We start from the raw sequence: 24,974 nt of genomic DNA, 5'->3' as shown, positions 1-24,974 counted from the left end.
TGAGGACCCCTAGCCTAGAGGTTACATGGATAACATTTACCGGTAGCATCCTAGATAATAGGTGTCTGTATTTAAGAACTTTTACTTCTGTGGGACTAGAGAAGGCGCTAGTGGAGAGGAATTCCAAGCAAAGAGGAGTAAACTAAACTAAGCTTAGAATTAAGCTAAGTAAGCAAGCTAAGAATTTAGTGTGGCTTTCGGTTAGTTAGTGGAACAAACAAAACAAAAATGAAAACCCTGGCACTTCTTATCTGTTGGCGTTTCAACTCCTGGCTGCCAGAAGTTAAAGGCCTTGCTACTCAAAGTCTGACCTGAAGACCAGTAACATGGGAAATTCCTGGGAGCTGGTTGGAAGGTCTCAGGCCTCACTCCAGACTTCTGAGTCAGAATCTGCATTTTAACAAGATCCCCAGCTGACTATGTGCACATTAAAGTGTGAGAAGCATTCTTTTTAAGGTAGAAAGGAAAGGAAAGGAGGCAATATCAGAATTTTAAGAGAATCCGTTCCAGAAGACAAGCATAAGAGTAACGATGATTACTTGGTTTTCTGCACATATATTTCCTATTTTAAATGCAATATGGTGATATAGCTCTTGTTTAATTGCCTTTCAGTATAGGTGGTTTTCTTCACCAACTGTGTAAATTATCTTTATAATTCTCATGCATCAACTTGGTATTTTTTTATGTAGCTTGAGAGGCACTTAGATGCTCTATAGAGTTTTGTTTTAATTAACATAATAAAAGCAGATGATTCAAAAGAGCAATCTCTGTCTTCCTTATTTTCACATTTCAATTCGGAAACCTTTCCACAAACTAACATATGCCTTAAAAATCCCTACATACTTCAGCAAAACAAAACGAAACAAAGCCACCCCATAGTATTCTGAAAGATTTAGAAAAATGTGCGTAAACCTGCACTCACATATTATATGTTGTAGCTATAAAAATTTTTATTAAAAAAAATTAAAATTCAGTTGACATTAGCATTTTGCCTAAAGTAGCACCTTATGACAGTAGATGGCGTCGGTCTTTTAGAAACTACACACATGATAAAGTCATCTTTTTTTTTAGTTTCTGTATTGATCAGTTTGGAAACTTAAACCGTTTACCATTTAGAAATTTAAACATTTTTAAAAAATCAAAAGAACTTTGCTATAATATTTTTTCTTATTTCAAGTTTATTAAAACTTTAGGCAGTACAAATTATCCAGGTTGCAGATTATTGAAATAATCAGCTCAATGAAGTCTGCCTTAAAAAAAAAAGAGAACAAACATAAAACAACCCAAAAACAATGAAAAGAGGAAAACAATATAAAGGAGATTCACCAGCAGGCCTCTAAAACTTAAAATTTGAGACAGAATGGAAATAAGAAGTTTATACAACTCACTCATCCACTTTTGTCTTCATTTGTTCAGGGCTTGATACATGATCAAGGTGATTATTTTTATCATGTATATATTTGGTCGTTTTCTTAACCTTTGGATTTTTTCTTTTCCTTTCCCATTGAGGATCTGGTCTTCTCACTTTCTCACGTATTTTCCAGTGTGGAGAACTTTTAATTCATTGTCCGGACTACTTTGTTTTACTTTTGAGAATGGCCTTTGATCTCTATCAGCCTTTTTTTCTGCTCTTATTTGAACTATTATGATCATGATTTTAAGAATACATTCTTTTATCACCTTCAGAATTTTCTTTCCCGTGTGAACTCTTACTTTCCTGGTTTCTGTATTTTTCTTTGTTTCTCCTTTGCCTTGCTTCTCTCTCTAAGCTCTGGGAACCTCTCCTTCATCTCTTCCTATCCTTACTTCTGGTGTGGCTCTTCCATCTCAGCTCCCTGGCCTTCCTCTTCTCCTATGCTCCTGTCCTGTGTCTTTGGTACTCCTCGCTTCTGCTGCAGTCTCAGCCATGGTTCCTAGATCGCATGCTTCTGCTCTTGTTCCTATCTCTGCTTCCTTCTGTTGTTCCACCATTCTGGCTGTTTGCCTTTAGTTATATCACCTTTTCTCCTAGACTGTGCATGTCCATTCTTTTCCTTACTTGTAATACAATCACGCTCATTACTTCTTAATTCTGTTTAGACTTCTATTTACTTCTATTCCTTTCCTGATCTTTTCCTTTAGAATGAGACTTCTTTTTCTTTAATATCCTCATGATCCCTTTCTTTACTCTTTTGCCTCATTCTTTGTTCTCCATGTCTGTTATGCTTTGTATCTCTTTCCTTGCTCTTGGATTTCTCTTTGCTCTTACTCCTACTTTTAGATTTGGCCCTTTTCTTCACCGTGTTTTTATTATACTTATCTTTTTCTGAATTTCTTCTGATGTCTCTCTCTTTGCTCTTAGATTTATGGTCTTTAACTTCCTTTCATTTTTTCTGTTTGGACTCTCAGATATATGCCTGTGATCAGTTATATATTTCTCTTCTACTCTAACTGGGCTTCTTTGATTTTCTATTTCGTTTAACTCACTCTTATCCCCTTTGATCTTTCTTTTACCACTTCATACTCTCATTCTTTGAGCTCTCTGCATCGCTTGCCTCCAATGTGAAGGGTCTCACTGTCTGAAGCGATCCTGGATTTAGGTCTGGAAGGAGTTTGGTAGCACCTTGGTCCTCTTCCTTTCGTGTTTCTGCCAGACCTAGTAACTAGAAGTCGCCTCTGGTATGAAGCTGACTGGGAGTTAAGTGGATTATATTCACCTCTCTGTCTCTGTCTCTATCTCTGTCTCTCTCTCTCTGTGTTTCCTTTCTTTTTCATCAGCTTTAGGAGCACCTTTTTTCTGGTTAGGAATCTATTTTCACGTATAGGAGGGAACTCTTCTGGACAGTAGACTGGGGTTATCCTTCAAGAGTTTCAGCCTCCCTTTCACTAGATGCACTTTTCTTGACTTTCTCCCTATTCTTTTCTTTCTTGTGTTTTTGGGAATTTTTACCATGTTTCCTTTTCCTTTTTCTTTGTAAATTTTCTCTTCAGAAGCAATTGCAGAATCAGAAGAGGACTGAGAATTTCTTGAACTGAGTCACTGGATGATGAGGAGAGGAAAGAGGAGAGTTTATGCCTTTTCTTTTGTCTTAGCTTTAGTTGAGGAATTAGCTCTTCACATCTGAGTGTCTTTGCCTCAGTAAATGGTTTGCTAGCTGTATGTTTTCTCTCTGCATCTGCACCTCTCACAATTTCTTGACCAGAAATCACCCCAAAACAATGTGATGGCCATCTAAATGAGGAATTGGTTTCATTGTTATGAACTGTGAACAATTTGTATCCTTCCCTCTGTTGGCTATTGATAGGAGAAATTCTCCGTTGTGTTCAACAGAAACTCTGATCTTAAGAAAATCCTCCATTAATAGATTATCCTCCTCCATTTCCTTCACTAAAGTCATTACCTTGAACCATAAAATCTTAGACAAGTCTGTGAAAGAGACCACTCTTATAATGTAATGGCTTCTGAGTTGATTTCCCCGCCCCTTCTCACCTGTACAAAGACAATGGAAGTTCTGTGTTTTGGGGCACACATCAGAAAATAATTCAAAGACAACTCTTCCGGTAGATTGATTGTTAATGATGATGTCAAAAAATATTTGAGGATGCTGAACCCTTATTCCAATGGCTCCAATACTTCAATCGTTAAATAGAGAAAAACCAGGGAAACTGATCCAACCCTTTCAGTCCTGCACCAGTACACTCTCCTCTTCCTGGGGTCCTGTTCTTTAAAGCTTCAAATCTATCGCCACCAGAAGAGACACTAAAGCCTGTTAGTACAATCTTTTTTAGTGACTAGCTTACTACAAGAGTTTTATTTTACTTTAAAAGTTACTTTAATTTTTCCTTTCTGTTGTTATCTATTTTTAAATAAGGGAAATAACTGAATAGTACAATAAAAAAAAAAACCTTAGAGATTCTAATTCAAAATTTCAACTTAAAGAAGGGAAAATTGAGCTCCCCAAAATACTAAATTACTTGCCCATAGTTTCCCAGCTAATAATTTGTAGAACCAGAACTGAGCTCAGGTTGGTTTCCTACTTTTCTTACTTCAGTTCCTAAGTAATAGTTATGGCTCATGCTTGCTTTTGTAAACTTTTTATCTTTTGATCAGAAATGTAGAACATATTTTACCCTCTTCTTCCTTAAATATATTAAAGAATTCTTTTCTAGCTATGAACCATAATAGTTCAATTCTAAATCTAATCTTACCCATGGTTGTTACACTTATATTTTTAAAATATTGCATACACATGTTGTAGTGTATGGTGTATGTAGATTAGAATGGTCTTGCTCTGCATTACTGTTTGAAAACAACCAAATATCTTATTGTTCTTTCATTCAATTTGGTTATTGAACAGCTGCTTTATACTAGCCGTTGTATATGAACTAGTCCTAGAAAGATGAATATGACCAGGTCATGTTTTAAGGGGCTCATAGATAATTCAGGTAACGGTGATCAAAATACAGCAAAAAATATGTGGCCCTTTAAAGTTATCAAGGTTTTTAAAACATTAATATCATCACCATTAAATGATATTACCAAATATCTCTGATTTTGAGCGTTTTCTAGACGCTACATAGATTTATAGTGTCTGGACTTCTTAAAGAGGTAACATGCAGTCATAGTCAAATTTACAAAAAAGCAAGCTACACACTCCTTTGGACAGTGGATTATAAAGAGTGAAGTTAGAGGATGGAGTAAACTTGGAGAGGAACAACAGATCACTGAAGGAACAGACTGATAGCTGATGGAAGGAAAAGAAGAGGTAGGGAAAGGGACTGAGGCATCCTCCTCCGGCCCAGTGATGTCAGGACCATTTATATGCAAATAATGTATGTAATTAAGACTACAATTTGGGCTGAAAGGAAATTATAAAATCAAGCCCTTATCAATAGTATATAAAGTAACCCATGATTTTAACTAAAGAAAAATATTTTAGTTGGTAGACTTTTTATTCATTATGGAAAGATAAAGTATTTACAATGTAGTTTTAGATGGAAATGATAAAACATACATCCTTCCCTACTTTGATATATTAACCAGTGTTTTTGGTTGTTTTTTTCCTGAAGCTTCCTTCATTGAGGCAACCAGACTATGAAGTAGACATTCCTCAAGGGAGGGTTGTCAAATACTTGATTTTTTTTTATTTCAAAAGCCAAGTTCCAGACTTGAGAAAAAAGAATTGGAAAAATAACTGATGGGTCAAAACCTGTTTTCCGTGTCCCCAAAATCAAAGATTCTCTAGATTTGTGGAAAAAGAGAGAAGTCAGAAGAAAAGAAAAGAGCTTATATGCTGGGTACCTGAAAAAGGACCTAGGCCCAGCTCTCTTTTGGATTTAATCTAAAGTAGCGTATGGTAACGTTTAGGCAATAATAGAACACTCCTCTCTGTATAACTTTGGAGATTCAAGAGCAGAAGGAATGTCATTTTTCCTGTTTAACTTGAGAAAGTGGCAAGACCCCAGACTTCTCCCTCATTCCCCCATGCTAACGGCATAGAAGCAATAGAGATGGGAGTGTGGTTTGTCAGAGTTAAAAAAGGGGACTGACAATCTCTGTATGACTCCACTCATATGTGGAAGTTAGACATGTAGACAAAGAGAACAGATTAGTGGTTACTAGGGGGAAGGTGGGGTGGGCAGTGGGCGCAAAGGGTGAAGTGGTGCACCTGGAACACGACTGACAATAACGTACAACTGAAATTTCACAGGATTGTAAACTATCATAATCTTAATAAAAAGTTAAAAAAAGAAAAAAGGGAAAGTAGCAGATTGTTTTAACTAGGTTTGCTGTGTATCAAACAACATAAAAATCCTAATGTTTATTTATTGCTCATGTGTCTGTGTGTGTGTCGTACAGAAATAGAAATTAATCTTGAGCAACAACTGGATTCTTCTGAAGTAGTAGCAGTTAAAAAGATCATCTAATCTTTACACAGATTTCATTAAAGTGACTTATAATGTATTAAAGACTTCACAAGAATAAATCTCCAAATAAAGAAAGGAATAGTTCATGTCCAGATGGAAAAAAAAAAGGGGGGGTTGCTGAGCTGGGCTCATAGAGTTGCTTTGTGTCCCAGGATGGCATGGGGAGCAGCAGAAACATTTCCCATGAGCCAGAGGCTGGTAGGGGGATGAGGTAGGGTCTTCTAGTGCCCCATTCCTTTTCTTATTCTCCCAAAAGTCACAAAGCTAGTGTCCAGCACGAGAGGATATAGCTGTAAACTTTGTGGATGGGCAATCAGGAACAGAATGTCTGTCCCAGCAGATAGAAGCATAGACAGATGACAACAGCTGACAACAGGTGATAGCCCCCTGGAGCATATGTGCAATCCCAGTGTCAGGGGAGGGGAAACTTGAGTTGACTGAGAGTGTTTCTCCAACATTTAGTGGATTGGGGGCTTGAAACAGAAAAGAAAACTTAACATTTCTTGCATACTTGAGTTTATGGACTGAGTTCATGGACTGAGATTTGTACCCACTATATTTATAATAGTGATAGATTTGTGCAAGAAGTCTCATTTCCTAATATTATTAGTAACAAATAATGTCTTCTTCAGATTCAATATGACCTTTCAAACACATTACAACACACTAATCTCATGTAAAAATTCAGATCTGAGTCTCAGGCAGACGCTCAAATGGTAAACATACCTCCTTTTTAAAAAAAACTTACTACCGTAATTACCCTCAGTACTAGCTGACATTATTGAATATGTACTATGTGTTGGAACTTGTTCTAAGCCTTATAGATGGGGGATTTGGTTTAATCCTTTCAATTGTCCTAATAAGGTGAATTCTCTCATTATGTATATATTCTATAGATGAGGAAGCTAAATAAATTGCCAAATGTGACAAAGCTTGAACTTTGTGTGATTCAAGAATCCTTTGCATAAGCATTACGCCATTCTGTCTAGAAATGAATGAAATACTGGCTACATTTTTAAAGTTACATCAAATCATCAAAATCCAAGTCTTTCCTAATCTTCAGAGTTTTTGTGTTGAGAATATAAGGCAAATTCAAAAGCGCTCTTAGCCAAGACGCATCCTACAGCCTCTGTCTCCAGTTCAACTCTAGTTTCCAGAGAAGCAAACGCCTTATATCATCTGGTCCTTGTGCTAGGCCTTTCCCCTTTGCAGGTCACCTATCAATATCAGCAGTCATCGCTTCCTCCCATTTTGCCCCAAACTCTCAGATCACTATTTTGTTTTTGTTTTCACATTTAGCTTCTATACTTTTTTATTTTTGTGTGTGTGAGGAAGATTGGCCCTGAGCTAACATCTGTTGCCAATCTTCCTCTTTTTGCTTGAGGAAGATTGTCACTGAGCTAGCATCTGTGCCAATCTTCCTCTATTTTATGTGGGATGCTACCCATGTCGCTTGACAAGGGGTGCTAGGTCCGTGCCTGAGATCCGGGCCTGCAAACCCTGGGCCGCCAAAGTGGAGTGCGTGAACTTAACCACTATGCCACTGGGCCGGTCCCTAAACTTCTATACTATCTGCTTTTCTGACCTGCCTCTGGGTCCCTAAAGACTGTTTATCTTTTCTAGGTCAATGACTTCATTCTGAAACCCAATACTTTAGAGAGAGAGAGAGAGAAAGAAAGGAGGTCCTGTTTTCAACAAAATACTCTTAGTAAGGGCCGCTTGGTTTCGTCTGGAGTGCTGTGTTATAAGGTTTCTCTGCTGCTCTCAGTGTAAACTGGCCTAAATAAGACAGTGAAGAAACAACTCTTTGTGACCTTTCTGGGATCATCATACTGCAGTAACAGCTGCTTGAAATATGACTCTCATCTTGCCATTTTTTCCCCCATAATAGATAGTTATACATGATTTTTTTCCACATGTCTCATCCAGAAATATATTGTTTTGAAGAAAAGTTTGAAAGTTAAACACAAGTCTTTCCTGAGAATATTTGATATCTCTCATAAAAATATGACTGAATAAAGTTACTCTTGAAGTTCTATTTTTATCCTTAAATTAAAGTTTAAAGAAAAGGGATTAGCAGTTATTATTAGATTTTTGTGTTAAAAATTATGAACTTTCAATATATAAATTTCCGGTTTTCCCCAATAGGCTTTATTACTTCCTCTGATTGTCTTTTCATTTTCCTGTGCTGTCCATCAACCGTTTCCTATCCTTTTGGGATTTTCCTCAATTTCTGTTTGCAGTACAGTGTCATGTTTCTTTTATTTTAAATTATTTTAATTTCATTTTTAATATATAGTGAGAACACACTGTAATAAGTTCATTTCACTACTTCCCACTTTCAAAATAACTTTGTCTTTCGAAATTTTTGCTTCCTAAAATAAGTCAAGCATTTTAGATTCTTCATAGCAAGAAATATTCTCTTTTCTCTTTGCGTTTTCTATGTTTATAGAAAAGAGCTTCATGTGCCCAAACACTTTTCTAAAGTAGAGGTGTTTAGCAAAATATAATCTCCAGTGTAATAAATATTTCTCCATTTGGATATTTCCACTGACAAAATTATGTAAAGTAATTTATGGCTTTATGCTCTTATGATCGAAGAAAGATTGCGTTCTTTCTTTTTTCTTCTTCACAATAAAAAGAACTTTATTGAATTTTTTTTATTATGAGAGAAGCACATGCTTATTTACAATATCTATACTATAAAAATAATTCAGCAATAGACTAGTACACATAGCAACATAGGTATAAAAACATAGGACTAAGCGAAAAATGAAAGAAACAGGATGTGATGCTATCTAAGTAAATTTAAAATACCTGTACAAAAAAACCAAAAAATATACTTTATAGGAATACAAAATACATGTAGGAATATATACAAATTAAAAGATTTACATCGAATGCATTAGAATAGTTGTCAATGGGGAGTGGTTTGGGTGATACAAGTAAGAAATGGGGGAAAAAGAGAATAAAAGAAGAAATTTCAGAGAATACAGAAATGTACAAAGAAGTTAAAATCACCCTCAGTCTAACTACTTGGTGGTAATCACAGATTGCATATTTTGGAATAGAGCCATCCAGATACATATACACACATGCACCCACACTTTAAGATGGGATTATAATCTGTTCTTTAATCTTTATTTTCATTTAACAATACCATATAAATGTGTTGACATACACAACCATTTTTTATGTCGTGCGTGCATGGGTGTGCATAACATTTAATGATTACCCTATTGATATACACTCAGAATGTTTCCAGCTTTTTTTATAACTGATGGTTCAATGAGCATTCTTAAACCTACATCTTTATCTATTCGCCTTTCACTAGAAATGCACGTTCAAATTACTGAGACAAATTGGGAAATTGCCCTCCAGAAATACCATTTTTACATTCCCAATATGGAACTTTCTGATTCCTACAAGGATCTAAAACTTAAAATGCTTGTAAAACAAATCAACAAACAGAAACAAAGTTATCTCCACATTCCAGGCTGTCCAAATGTTCAGATCTCAGCAGAGAGTAAATTACTCACAGAGTCCTTTCTGCTCAGTGGGAGATCCAAGGCTACAAAATGTGTTAATGTCAACACACAACTGACAACGGAGTACTGCGTTTGCCTGATCTAAACACCAGGGACTGAATGAACCACAGCAAGAGAAAGCAGAAAGGATGCACCCAGAACCACCGCTCATCCCATTCGTATGTATTCATTAAGTGGCCCATCAACTTTTTTGCACTTGAACATGCATCAGAATCTTGAAGTTAAAACAAAAACAAAAACAAAAAAAAAAAAAAAAGGAAGACTTTGATTACTAATAGTGGGAGCTGCATTCTAGGTAACTAGGAGTTTTCTATTTATCAACCTGATTCCTAAAGTGCCTTTTTCTTGAAGGTTCTGACTTCATTAGTAACCTTATGCCCCAAACAGTGAAATGAGTTTTCAGACATAGCTACCAATCAGGCAGCAGTGTGAATGCCCGCACTGGAGCAGCCTGGTGGGGTGGGGCGCCGAGCTGTGGAGCCGCTCAGACTCGCGGCTTTGTCCAAACTCCTGTGCTGCATGGCCTTGAGCTAGTTCCTAAACTCCTGTGTCCCATTTTCCTCGACTATTACTTGGAGATAGGACATCCACTTGACTGTATCTCCAGCATCTAGAGCAAATATTTCAACAAAGATTTGTTAGTCAGTTAACTCCAGGTAACAATTAGGAATAACGAATGTGAAATGTCTGGAACCAAGCAAATACTCATTAAGTGGTAGGTATTGTCAATATTAAGATAAAATATGGCAATGTTGTTGAAGGAGAGAAGCAGAGAGCAAAAAATTCCAGATAGTCCTGATGGTGGGTGAGAGGCCCAGTTTAGGTGCTAGGGTTAGTATGAGTCTAAAAATGTGGGGATTAATAATGACAGGTTAGAAGAAGGGAGGGAGTTGTCCTGACTTACACTCGGCATTCAGTGTTACCAACAGCCTCTCCGAATGGAAAATACCCGTGTGGCTTTTAACAATGTGTGAATGTGAATAATCAACTCACCAAGGTAAAGTCCTTAAGCTTTTTCTACCCAATATCATTGCTATACCCAAAGCCGCATTGCAGAAACAATTGCTAAATGCGTATTTTCCTAATGTTACTATGTGGCAGGAATTTAAGTTGATAATCTCTTTTCAAGGCACATCTTTATTAAAAGGGAATTATTCAAAGCCTTCTGAGTGGTAATTACTATATAAAGGCTAATTGACCTAATTAATCTAATGTGGGTCAATGGCTGTGTAGTACCCAAAGAAGAGCATTTTCAAATGAGAAAAAAAAAAAAAGAAACTCTGAAAGGAATTTCTGTAAGCCAACATCCTTAAATTTAGTGAGTCTGATTTATTTCTTGCACACAGATATTATATTGCTGCATATTATATTGCTGGAGTGGCTGAGCTGGGATAAAAAGAGATAGAGAGACTAATTCTCTGAGGATACTGAGGAATATTCTGTTCATCACTCAGGGGAAGGCACTATATAAATTACATTATAACAACATTGCCTCTTTCTGATAACGTAGCACTGAAAGAAGAATTCAACATGACAAGAAGCCAAATTTACTATCATACTGTTCTGATTCTCTTGGTGATGTGAGAAAGTGCATGCTGATACCTCCCTTTTATTTGATTAACTTTGGCTTCTCTGAATGCCAACTTGTCCCATTTGAAGTATTGGCTGCAAAATATAAACTGGGACTGATAATATCTAGGCCCTGTGACTGAGGAGAGAATGTTATAATCCACACATGTGATAGACAAAATAAAGCTGCCAAAGACGTCCACATTTTAACCCCCAAAATTTGTGAATATGTCACATTACACAGTAAAAAGGACTTTGCATGTGTGAAGTTAAGGATCTTGAGATGGGGATATTATTCTGAATTATCTGGGTGAGCCCAATGTACTCCTAAGTGTCCTTATAAGTGAAGGAGGAAGGCAGGAGAGTGAGTGAGAGATGGAGATGAGAGGATGGAAGCAAAGATCAGATAGCAGCATAGGGGAGAGAGATTTGAAGATGCTGTGTTGCTAGCTTTGGAGATGGAGAAAGGGACCACAAGTCAGGGGATGCTGGTAGCCTCTAAAAGCTGGAAAAGGTAAGGTGATGCATTCTCCCCTAGAGCCTCCAGAAGGAATGTTGCCCTGGATTTTAAAATCAAGCAACCTTGACATTAGCCCAGTGAGACTGATTTTTGGGCTTTTGACCTCCAGAGCTCTAAGATAATAAAGATGTGTTGTTTTAAGCCATTAAATTTGTGGCAATTTGTCATAGCAGCAATAGAAACTAATGCACCACATTTGGGCTCATGGCACAGAGCTACACTGCCATCATTTTAGTTGGATTGAAATAATGTTCCCATACTGTGCCTATAATCCAAGACAGAGCTGGGACCGTCACCCAGAGGCCCTGCCGCGGAAGCTGTTGCTTTGCCTTCTGTTCATCACAAGCTCACTTTGCTCCTATTTATTTTCAGGTCTTTTGAGAACTGGAGTGTCAGTGAGGTTCCTAAGCAGAGGAAGGAAGTTTCATGGCTTAATTCTCCTCTCCCAGGTTTTTAAAACCCAAAGACATTTTCTAAAAAGATATTTACAACTATACACAATGTCTTTTAATCAACTGGGCCTCTGTTCTGTGCTCAAAATTAAACAAGAGTGAACCACGTGGAGGATGAAGAGAATGTTTATGTTCACAAAGTCTTTAGAAAATGGGTAGGTGTCTTCATCAGAGTCACGAGTTTGGGATATGCCCTTGGGCTAATACGGTAGGCTGGGGAGGAGCTTTGGGCAGCTGATTAAAATTAAAATTGCACATGGGGCCAAGGAGTTGAATAACAGTAATATTAACAGCTACTGTGCTAAGCAGCACTTATAAGGAACATAGGCATTATCCTATTATCCTGTTCTTACTATCGTTATTGTCAGTTGCATAAATTAAAGCTTAAGGAATGGCACCATCCGGGGCCAGCCTGGTGGTGTAGTGATTAGGTTCGTGCGCTCTGCTCTGGCAGCCCGGGGTTCATAGGCGCGGATCCCAAAGACCTAGCACTGCTTGTCAAGCCATGCTGTGGTGGCATCCCACATAAAGTAGAGGAAGATTGGCACAGATGTTAGCTCAGCAATAATCTTCCTCAAGTAAAAAGAGGAAGATTGGCAACAGGTGTTAGCTCACGGCCAATATTCCTCACACACACACACACACACAAGAAAACAACACAAAAACAAAATCACAATGAAAAAGAAATGGCACCATGCCCCCATCATCTACAGCAGACTCACTGTCAATTTGGGTCACTCGAAGCTGGGCTGTTAGTCACTACTCTGTGTCCTTTCTCCGCCTGAGCTGCTCTGCGGCTGACAACTTGGAAAGTTTTCCATATGACAGAGTCATGGCAGATTTGTTGTTTTCTTGATATTCTAAGCGTGCTACCCCAGCAAATTCTTGAGAATGCAGGAAGGGCTTCCTAGATGAAACATATGCATCATATATGACACCAAACAAAGTCCTATTGCCATATGCAGTCAGAGAATGGGCAGACTGTGCAGGGCAAGCTTGGCTTTCTCAGAAGTGCGTTCGTTCTTATGGGCCCAATGGAAAAGCTAGCTAACTGATGTCATGATAGTGACTCCATTAAAAGTAGGGCAAATGATGAAAACGAATAAGTGCACATTTTGATTCTTACCACTGCCATGGTCCACTGAGGATGAAAAGCTGGAGGAATCCAATGAGACCAATTAGGTTGGACGGCAAGCTTTGTGGTGAGCGTGGATGAAAGGTGAACGGGATGACACATACCAAGGTCTCGGAGTAATTCAAGTCTTGGAGGAAGACTAGTGTTCAGAACCAGGTAAAAATGTTAAAGAAAGTAAGAAATTCAGAGTAGGAAGAGTTCTGGGAAGGGAAAGGCCCCCGACTTGAAAATAACGATGCTGGGTTGGCGTTTAATAGCAGCAGAACTTCTCCACTCCTATTCTACTACCTTTTTTTTTACTGGGTAAGGAGATTACTCATCAGAGTTGACCAGAAAGGGTGGAACAAATGTTGACAAGAAAGAATTGGCGTCCCAACTTGTTCAAGACTCCACATTTGAACCATTGCATCCCAAGGGAAGGTAACACGATATATTGATTGAGAAAACAGGCTTTGGAGTCAGACAGACCTAGAGTCTACGTTGTTCTCCTGGAAAGCTACTTAACAGCTCTAAATTTCAGTTTATTCACCTATAAAATTGGGATAATAGTATATACCTCTTAGGGCCAGGGTGACCCTAAGACTCAGTGTAAAACACTTTAACACAGCACCTGGCACATAATAAATACTTGATGCATGGTAGCTATTCATTTTATCATTATTATTTTTATAGACTAAGTAGTTGAAATGACATCAGAAATCTTTAAGAAATTGTGAGGAAAGAATAAATATTGTGAATAAGTAAACAGTCGATAAAACTAGAACTAATTATTTTAAAGATAGTCTTACCAGTTTCCACAGTAAACAGTGGTCTCTAGGCATCGTGGAGGTTCAGTAAGAATGCATCATACCAACCCAAATGCATTTTCCTTTCTCTAAAGGGCTATATAATCCTGCAAATCAGAGAAATTTTATAGAAAAGTACTGGAATTTCAGCATGACCAAGAATCCCATGATATGCTTGTGGAACAACCGTGGGCTGGTTGTTACACGTAGGAGGATTTTTAACCTGTTGAATAATCCAAATGGTGTTGGTTAAGAAATATTATAACTCCAGAGGGAGATTTCCAGGAAGAATAACTTAGAGGTTAGTCCCTAAGCCCTAAATTGTTCAACATTTCCACTAATGACTTTTATGCTAACACCTGCAGCATGCTGATCAATGAAAGAAAGCTGAATTACAAAATTAGGATTCAAAAAATTCTCATATGGCTGAAACAGACCAAATCTAACATTATGAAATTTGCCCACAAAAATTCTAGTCTTTTACTTTTAGTCCAATATCAAACTCTATAAGCAGAGTATGGGGTACATGTCTTGGCAGCTTGTATTTTTTTAAAAAAATGTTTTATTTAAGAGCAAAGTTAGTATAAGTCGACCACGTGGCTTTGCTTCCATCCTTGGAGATGTCAAAGCACAGAGCAGACAACCGCTGGACAGGACTTTATTGAAAGGATTCCGCTGTCGATGCGTGTCTGTACTAGACGACCACTAAGATCCTAGGACCAACCGTTCATTAGAGCCTGGTGTATTCTCCGCCCTACCACGAAACATGGCCTGAGGATCTGAGATGTGGTTCAGCAGAGTCCTGCTGTGATGAAGGTGAGGAAAACAGGCATCCTAAAGAGAGGCCAAAAGGCCAGAAGTGGTACCTTCCGTTTTGCCGGTCAAAGATGAGGAGAAAACATGGCGCCTGCTGAAAGTGGTGGGCAGCCCAGCCGTAACCACGTGATCACCGTTCTGCTGGCACTGGGGCAGGTGGCGCCAGGGCAGGTGGCACCCTCTATGCCTCACCTGAGGGCTGATGTGGGGTGTGGCTTGAGCAGGGACTGACTGCAGCACCAGCAGAGTGATGACAGCAGGGAAGCTGCAGGCACGGCTACTGGCTGCTGGGACTCAGCTGCCATCCCCTGTGTAATAGAATTGAGTTGACCTGAGCTGCCATCCACTTGCACTAGGGTTGAGATTAACTTTTCCTTCCCTTCTCAAACTTTAATGTGCATATGCATTTCTGGGGATCTCATTAAGATGTAGATTAAAACAATATATAATACAGGTGTCTGAGCAGCTCCTAAATCATTCTCTACTGTAGTTATAAGTGCACTTGGCACATTAGTGTCTGATCTATGGTTAAAAAAATAAAAACCAGGGGCCAGCCCAGTGGCATAGTGGTTAAGTTCACACACTCCACTTCAGCAACCTGGGGTTCGCAGGATCCTGGATGTGGATCTACACACTACTCAGCAAGCCATGCTGTGGCAGAGTCCCATATGCAAAAAGAGGAAGGTTGGCAACAGATGGTAGCTCAGGACTGATCTTCCTCACCAAAAAATAAATAAAATAAAATAAAAATAAAAATCATTCCAAATGTGAAAACTTTTGTGATAATATTAGACAAATATTTGTGTACATCATGGCATTAAAAAGTAATTCAATATATACCATCTCATGCCCATTAGGATGGCTACTATCAAAAAGACAGAAAATAAGGGGCTGGCCTGGTGGCAGAGTGATTGGGTTTGTGTGCTCCACTTTTGTGGCCTGGGGTTCCCAGGTTTAGATCCTGGGTACAGACCTACATACTGCTCAGCAAGCCATGCTGTGGCAGTGTCCCACATGCAAAATAGAGGAAGATTGGCACAGATGTTACCTCAGGGCCAATCTTCCTCACCAAAAAGAAAAAAAAAACCAACCTAGAAAATAAGTATTGGTAAAAATATGGAGAAATTAGAAGCCTTGTGTGCTATTGGTGGGAATGTAAAATGGTACAGCCACTGTGGAAAATATGGTGATTCCTCAAAAAATTAAAAACAAGGCAAGGGAAACAAAAGAAAAAGCAAACAAATGAGACTACATCAAACTGAAAAGCCTCTGCATGGCAAAGGAAACCATCAACAAAAGGAAAAGACAACCAGGTGTGGACCTACTCCACTCACCAGCCATGCTGTGGAGGCATCCCACACACAAAACGGAGGAAGACTGGCACAGATGTTAGCTCAGGGCTAATCTTCCTCAAGTAAAAAAAGAGGAAGATTGGCAATGGATATTAGCTCAGGGCCAATCTGCCTCACCAAAGAAAGAAAAAATTAAAATAGAACTACCATATGATCCAGCTATTCCACTTCTGGGTATTTATCCAAAGAACATGAAAATACTAATACAAAAAGATACTTACACCGCTATGCTCATCGCAGCATTATTCACAACAGCCAAGACTTGCAAACAACCTAAGTGCCCATCAATGGATGAATGGATAAAGAAGATGTGGTATATATACACATATACAATGGAATACTACTCAGCCATAAAAAAGGTGAAACCTTGCCATTTGTGACAACATAGACGGCCCCTGAGGGGAATATGCTAAGCAAAATAAGTCAGACAGAGAAAGTCAAATACCATATGATCTTATTTATATGTGAAACATAAAAAAACAACATCAACAAACAAACACATAAATACAGAAAATAGATTGGTGGTTACCAGATGGGAAGAGGGGACGACAGAGGAGGGAAGGCAAAAGGGGTAAAAGGGCACATTTGTATGGTGACAGATGCAACTAGACTTTTGGTGGTAAACACGATATAGTCTATACAGAAGTCGAAATATAATGATGTACACCTGAAGTTTATATAATATTATAAACTAGTGTTACCTCAATAAGAAAATAAATTTAAACGAATAAATAAATAAAAATTAAAAATAGAATTACCACATGATCCAGCAATTCCTCTTTTGGATATATACCCGGAAGAATCTAAGCAGAATCTCAGAGACATTCATACACCCATGGTCATAGCAGCATCGACTCACAATAGCCAACAGGTGGAAGCCAAAAGGTGTCTATTGATGGACGAACGGATAAACGAAATGTGGTATATATACATACAATGGAATATTATTAAGCCTTAAAAAGAAAGGAAATTCTGACATATTACAACACGGATTAACCTTGAGGACAATATGCTAAGTGAAATAAGCCAGTCACAAAAGGACAGATACTGTACGATCCCACTTATATGAGGTCCCTAGAGTAGTCAAAGTCTTAGAGACAGACAGTGGAATGGTGGCTGCCGGGACCAGGGGAGGAGGAGAATGGGGAGTTATTGTTCAATGGGCACAGAGTTTCAGTTTTGCAAGGTGAACAGAGTTCTGGAGATGGATGCCCGTAATGGCTGCACAACAGTGTGAATATTTGATACTATTGAACTGTACACTTCAAAATGGTTAAGATGGCAAATTGTATGTTATATGAATTACACCATAATTTTTTTTAAAAAGTATACCAATGTAAAATCATAAATATACCAAGAGCAACTTTATACAAGATGGAATCTTTTATTATTAGATACCTTGCATTTTATATCTTTTAAAATTTTGATACTCAGAATAATACTGTGAGATGGATTAGAATATGAGCTCCATTTCTAAAATTAAAGAAACTGAGGCTCAGAGAGATGAGACTAGAGCCCAGGACTGCTGACTCGTAACGCCAGGGATCGTTTCCTTCCAAGTGCTCCCTGCCACACTTTGCTCCCAGTGGCTGGGTTTTGAGGTGAGTGTGGGATTGCGGTAGCTACATTAACATTGTGCTGGATGCTTTGTGGTTATAAACATCTCTGATAGGTTGATGTGGTAGGGATGTTTGTCTCTTTGCCAAGCTGGTGACAATTTAATGATAATATTGTTAACTGGTGTCTTCGATGATTATACACATTTATCAGACAGTATAATCATCTCTACTCTGCCAGTTGCTCACACACCAGAAATGAAGCTCCAGAAGAGTCTATTATTCTGACAAGGATAATAGGTCATTATTACCAAATCAGCAGCGCAGAGCTTTATAAATAAACGACCCAGCTTCCCATCATTATTTTTCACAAGTGCCTCAGGTTCATCTTAGCATCTAACAGCAGGAGACAATTATCTCATAATATTCTTCTATTTTTTTTTTAGTATATCTTAACTGTCCTTAAATGGTAAATAGAATGTTTCTGTTGATCTCAGAGTAGAAGCATGGGTGGTTTTACAGGAGCATTAATAGAAAATGGGTAGAATTTATGTTATCTGCACACCAAATGCATATAATCTTTTCCTTTTCCATCCAATTCTGTTGAAAAAAGAATGACCAGCTGGGAAGATGGGAGTGAGAGGGGAAAAGGAGAAGTGCTATGTACTTATCACATGAATTAAGGTGAGGCTTTTTTTTTTTTTTTTTTTTAGGATGACGGAGTTTACAGGGGAGACTAGAGATGGAGGAGATGGAATGGTGAGGGGATGTGAATGGTACAAAGGAGACAAGAGAAGCAACGAGACTAGAGGTGGGGGCATGATGGTGGTGAGAGAAGCTGGGACCAGGGCTGGCATCATGGGTGTGAGACCTCAGGTGAGGTTTTTTTCTTTTTTGGAAGATTAGCCCTGAGCTAACTGCTGCCAATCCTCCTCTTTTGCTGAGGAAGACTGACCCTGAGCTAACATCTGTGCTCATCTTCCTCTACTTTATATGTGGGACGCCTACCGCAGCATGGCTTGCCAAGCAGTGCCATGTCCGCACCTGGGATCCGAACCAGTGAACCCTGGGCCCCCAAAGGGGAACATGTGAACTTAACTGCTGCACCACCAGGCCTGCCCCTCAGGTGAGTTTTTCATGTCCTCTTAATAGTGGTCAGTTGGGCAATCAGAGTACACAAACAGTCCCCAAACGCTGCCCCTTCCCTGTGTAGAGTGTTTTAAAAGGGAAACTCATAACAGTAAAAATTCTCCTCCACTCACCCAGGAGTCGCCCTCCTTCTCCCCTCCTCAGACACGACCGCCTGAAGGGGCCTGAGGGGTCTTCCCAGGGCTGGACACCTGCTCATACCACCTGGCAAGAGGCTGTGCTCAAGGAGCAGCCCTCCTTGTACTGAACACTGGATTAAACCACAGCCCCGGCCCGCGGTTGTACAGCACCTACAGCTGCCGTTGGGGAGGAGGCCCCGGGAGGACAGAGCACTGTCTTCTAAGGAGGGAAGGGGGAGAGCGGGCTGGGTGAGGAACCATGTTTCTCTGGCAAACGAGAACAGTCCTGTTCAAGGTGGCCACTGGCTTTCCAAACAAAAAGAAGCTTGTAACTATAAAAGGCTACCATGGGCTTCCTGCTCCCCCACCCTTTTAGAGGCAAAACCTATTTATGAGGCTTTATTAAGTGCAAATAAGTCCCTCGGCTGCAACGGAGAAGCAGCAGCTGCTGAAGATTTGGTCATTTGCATATAAATGACATGATTTCAGCTCAGAGAAGAATATTGAAAAATATACATGTCGACAATGGAATCCTGATAGATTCACACATATTAAGGCCAGATATTGTAATTTTTAAGGCTGCCGCATGCTGACGACTGCATCATATCACACATTCAGTTCTGTTTGGGTTATATGAGTTTTATCTTCTACGAAATGGAGGATTTTTATTGTGAATTAATTAAACTACATTTTTTTTCCTAAACATGAGAACATTCAGGTCAATAAGCTAAATGCTCTACAAATGCAGAGGCTCTGTGACAGCCAAAGTTACCAACTGCAAACTTGGTTTTCTGCACAGCCAACAAAGAGGGCTGCGTGCCTGGGTGTCTCCTGGGAAGAGACGGCAGCATGTTCTCTGATTTCGGCCTGTCCGCTGCAGGGTCAGCCTCTTTTTTTTAAATTGAGGTCATAATAGTTTACAACATTGTGAAATTTCAGTTGTACATTATTACTTGTCGGTCCCCGTATACGTGTCCCCCTTCACCCCCTGTGCCGACCCCTCACCCCGTTTCCCCTGGTAACCACTGAACCATTCTTTTTGTGTGTTTATCTTCAACATATGAGTGAAATCATATGGTGTTTGTCTTTCTCAGTCTGGCTTATTTCACTTAATACCCTCCAGGTCCACCCATGTTGTTGTGAATGGGATAATTTTGTCTTTTTTTATGGCTGAGTAGTATTCCATTGTGTGTGTGTGTGTGTGTATATATGTATATATACCTCATCATTATCCAGTCGTCAGTTGATGGGCACTTGGGTTGCTTCCACGTCTTGGCTATGGTTAATAACGCTGCAGCGAACATAGGGGTGGCTAAGTCTGTTTGGATTGTTGATTTCAGGTTCTTTGGATAAAGACCCAGTAGTGGGATAGCTGGGCCATATGGTATTTCTATTTTTAATTTTTTGAGAAATCTCCATACTGTTTTCCATAGTGGCTGCACCAGTTTTCATTCCCACCAGCAGTGTATGAGGGTTCCCTTTTCTCCACAACCTCTCTAACATTTGTTATTTTTTGTCTCAGTGATTATAGCCATTCTGACAGGCATAAGGTGATATCTTAGTGTAGTTTTGATTTGCATTTCCCTGATGATTAGTAACAAATGTCTTTTCATGTGCCTGTTGGCCATCTGTGTATCTTCTTTAGAGAAGTGTCTGCTCATATCCTCCAGGTCAGCCTCTTTTTGAAGAGCCAAAGGAGGCTCCAGTTTCCATATTCTAAGAAGTTTCCAACAGCCTGGCTAAAAGAGTAGGAAAGGAAATTCTTGTAGTTCAGGAATTCCCACACATTGCCAAGTGCCTACCATTGTTCGCTGGCTCCGTGGCCTGTGGCTTGAGGTTCACAGCTGGTAAGAGACAGATCCTGGGATCGTCTGCTCTGCTTCCAGACAGGTGTCCCCCGTGCCACCCAGAGGAAGTAGATGGGCTCCTCTGAAATCTGCTGCAAACTCTGGCCCTGCATCAGTCCGGGTGCTGACTGGCTCTCCTGCAACACAGAGCTTGTTTAGAAACTGCTGGTTGTCTACTGGCTGCTGGGAAGGCCACAGAAATCCCTAACACTGCTTTCACCTCACCAACCAGCCCTCACCTCCCCCAGGGAGAACCTTCTCCTGCAAGTGATCATCACTTAAGTGATAACTTCAGATTTCCTCGTAGAAAAATAGTATCCTATGTTCCTTTAAGTAACAGACTGTATTCATATCAACATTTGATCATTGAATTATTTACTTATTAAATAAGTCAGGTAACTAATTCTTAACATATTTTTAAATCGTACGTATTAACATTTACTGGATAAATAAAATCCTTGGTATACACACACTTTTTAAAAGACATAATTATAGATGACTAATAAACAATTCAATAGCTAGCTGAGAAAAAGGAAAATTTAGAAACTCACCATAAATATATGTGTTTCATAGAGAACCTTAGAGTATTTAGAGAACTCTATTATGCTAATTGGAAAAAGAGACTCTCAACATCACTTTGCTGATGTATTCGATTTATTCTCTTAAAATGATTTATGGAGATACACATGACATTTTAGGTTTAATAAAGATTATTATTATTATTTTTTTCATGAGGAAGATTGTCGCTGAGCTAACATCTGTGCCAATCTTCCTCTATTTTTCACATGGGATGCCTCCACAGCATGGCTTGATGAGTGGTGTGTAGGTCCGTGCCTGGGATCTGAACTTGCAAACTCCAGGCCCCTGAAGCAAAGGGCATGAACTTAACCACTACACCACTGGGCTGGCCCCATGTTTAACAAAGATTTTTAAACTATATATTCTAAAAATCTTAGTTCTGGTAATTGATCAAATTATACACATAGAAGATGATTCTATTATCCAAAGTCTGGTCTCCCAGAATTAGAGAAGGGTGAGTAAACCCTCGGGGGGGGGGGGTGTGGGGGGGTGCGGCGGATCCAGGTGCTGTGAGGCCTGAAGCTTATACAGTTTGGAGGGCTCTCTTTAAGAAAAAGAATACAACATTACTCATATAAAATTGGGCACAAAAGTGAATATTTACCTAGGTTGAGAAAAAAATCACAACAAATTATAAATTTAAAAAAAGAAATTGCAATAGATTACAAACCTCACAAAAGCCACAAAACTAACATACTTTGATTGATTCTCTGGCTACAAACCTCTATAACACTTTTTCTCTACAACTGACAATCTCTTCAGTCTATCCTCTAATGTGGTTGATAAAAATTGGTTTATATTAATGATAGTTTTAAAAAGTTTATTTCATCTCCAAAATGATAGGTAACGTCACATAAAGTTTAAGGATTGTTGCCACATTGGAGAAAACCTCTATTTCTTTCATACATGACCTGTAAAATTTCAGGGAATTTCAAGTTTTCTGTGGAGTGACTAATCTTTAATATTTCCACATTTTCCTACTAGCTAAGGCCATAAGACACACTGTTTCTACTGCCATGAGCTCTCAAGTCCCACACTTTTGTGTCCCTGGAAATAGTGTTTATGGAAGCTGCCCCTATATCAGGACCATTAGCAATATCTTTACTATATAGAGAATGGACTATGAAACATATAATTAAATGTGTTCTCAACTCAACTTTGACAAGGGTGAAGGGAAAATGAGTCTCAGAATGAGCCCTGATGAAAGAGTTCTGGCCTGCTCTGCCTTTGCACAGTCTGCTGGTTCATATACGCCTGGTCATTGCTGATTTTCAAGGCACAGGGTCTGTGATGAGAGAAGAGGGCTTGTGAAAGCAGCAGAAGACAGTTGCACAGAGTTTCCCTCTGGCAGCACAAGCCCCTTAAAGTTAAAAAAAAAAAAAAAAAAAAGCTGTTCTCTAACTTCATGAAAACAATACCCTCCAGACTCCCTCCTACCAGCATTCGCTGTCCATCAGCTCAGTTAGGCCAGCGTGGAATTAAAACCAGAAATGCCATGAGAAATAGAAAGAGCCCCAAGTGGATACCAGTCTCTCTGGGGTGTGATTGACTGAACACAACCAATTCTCTAGTGCATCCACGGCCGTCATCCTCCGGAAGAGCTTTGCTAAAAGCAGCGCATCCCGGAGCTGCCAGAGATGAAATGGACACTGTGCTCTGTCCTAGAAAGAAGATGAAGCTGGCAGTTTAGATGGCTGAAAAACAGTTTGAGATAAGCTTGTAGTTCCATAGAAATTAATCTGTGCCTCTAGATAGCATGTAAGCCTATTGGAAAGCTTCTTCAATTCAAGCAGTTAATAATATATCAACTCTTGTAGCTTAAGGGATACGATTTTCAAAATTATTGTACTGAGGGAATCATAAATTCCACCAAGAGGAAGGTTGTAGTCCAGATATTTTATTTTAGATTTCCATCTAGGGTGCATTATGACACTCCACATGAAAGTCAAATTGTCCATGTAAAATGGTTTCCAGGTGACAAGTTTACCCCAAGGGGTCCACTGAAGTAATACATTCAGAGTTATATCTGACTTTCACAATCTATAAAGACTAGTTATCAATTTTTTGAAAGATTTGATAAGCAGGAACAAAAAAATAGCTTATGGATGCTGACATTTGTCTCATTAATGGGAGCAGCATAAGAAGTACAAGCTCCTTCTGGATTTGGCTGTAAATACACCACTGACATACATTTTGGAAGGTTGCTGTTTTGTGCTGGTGGGAACGTATTTGTCTAACCTTGCACCGACTATAATAGACGTAAGGAAGCAGTGATGTGACTGTCAGCCACATTCAGCTTTTTAAAACAGGGGCACCCACTCTGCCAATATCTGTCACATTCCAGGCCACTGCATATTAAAAATTATGTTCCATCAACACCGTCTGGCCTAGTGGAAGTTTTATTAGGAAATAATTCTCCTGTTGTGTTTGGGGAAGGGAAGAAAAAAATCCCACTTCACCCAATAGGATTCAAAGGAATAATTAATGTTTCTTCCACCCTCAGAATAGGAAGGCTGTTGACTTCTGTGGTGTTTCATGTGGAATATCACAACCCCATCTCGCAAGGGCAGAACGAATAAACAAGTTAGAAACAGCCAGGAGGCCCAAGTACTAATTACTTGCCAGTTTGTTGCCGATCACTGCATCATTCTGTGTATTGTAAAGCAGTATTTTCATAAGTTATTCCCTTGTTACCAGGGAAAAAGAATTAGATTCTTTTTTTCAGGAAGATAGTATTGGTAAGTTTGTTGGAGATGCTTATTAAAACAATAATAGTAATAACAAGGTGCTTACATTTGCTTGGCTTTGGTTAAAAACTTTGTAGTTTAAAGTGCATTCTGGGAGGATGCTGACTGCCCAGACTGCAGAAGACATGCTGTGAGCCTCCTGCATCATCTCCTGAGTTCATGGAGTTGGAACTCAGTTTCAAACCGGCTAACTGGCAACCAGTTAGCAATTGATGATTAGGTAGCTGGTAACTAAAGATTTTTTTCCTTTTTGCAACTGCTGATTATAGCATTTAGCTGTTCATCAGCCCATTGTCAACTGTGCTGCTTAGGCAATATGCTATCTGACTCCCACTAGGTTCCTATAGATAACATCTCCCTGGCACCTGGGTCACCATGGTAATGGGTGTTTGAGCTGTTTTTCAGGAATTAGGACCCCCTTGTCCAGTTCAGGCCTGTTGAGACCACCAACCCATCAACTGGGCCCTCCAGATGACCAATAAGTGACCTTCTGATATCAAGAAGCTAAAAACTCCACCCTCAGATGATGCTAACACCGCCATTTTGTGAACACGAATCCTATGAAGAGCTATGAAGGTTGACTACACTTGCACAGATCATCAATTACCTCACCTCTCCTCACCTCCAATCATCTATTTCCACACTGCAGACCACCTTGTCCCCTACCCCATAAATATCCCTGAGTCCCCATTTGGGAGGGGGCGGATTTGAGACTCATTCTCCCGCTTCCTCACTTGGCTGCCTTGGGGTTAAAACCCTCTCTCTGCTGCAATCTCTGGTCTCGGTGTTTGGCTTTCTGGGTGATGAGCAAAAATGAACCTGGTTTGGTAACAGAGTGAAATACAAGGAATGGCTACATTACTCACCTGTCCAGAATTTAACACTAGACCCAT

General features: G+C 39.3%; 1 pseudogene; it reads right to left on the bottom strand.

Annotated features, from left to right (window-relative positions):
• Positions 1–1,388: 1,388 nt before the first annotated feature.
• Positions 1,389–24,974, bottom strand: LOC106831559 (peptidyl-prolyl cis-trans isomerase G-like; annotated as a pseudogene).

Source organism: Equus asinus, chromosome 16 (assembly GCF_041296235.1).
Source record: "Equus asinus isolate D_3611 breed Donkey chromosome 16, EquAss-T2T_v2, whole genome shotgun sequence".
Classification (NCBI taxonomy): domain Eukaryota; kingdom Metazoa; phylum Chordata; class Mammalia; order Perissodactyla; family Equidae; genus Equus; species Equus asinus.
Note: the sequence above shows the minus strand (reverse complement) of the source record. Positions and strands in the feature narration are given on the sequence as shown.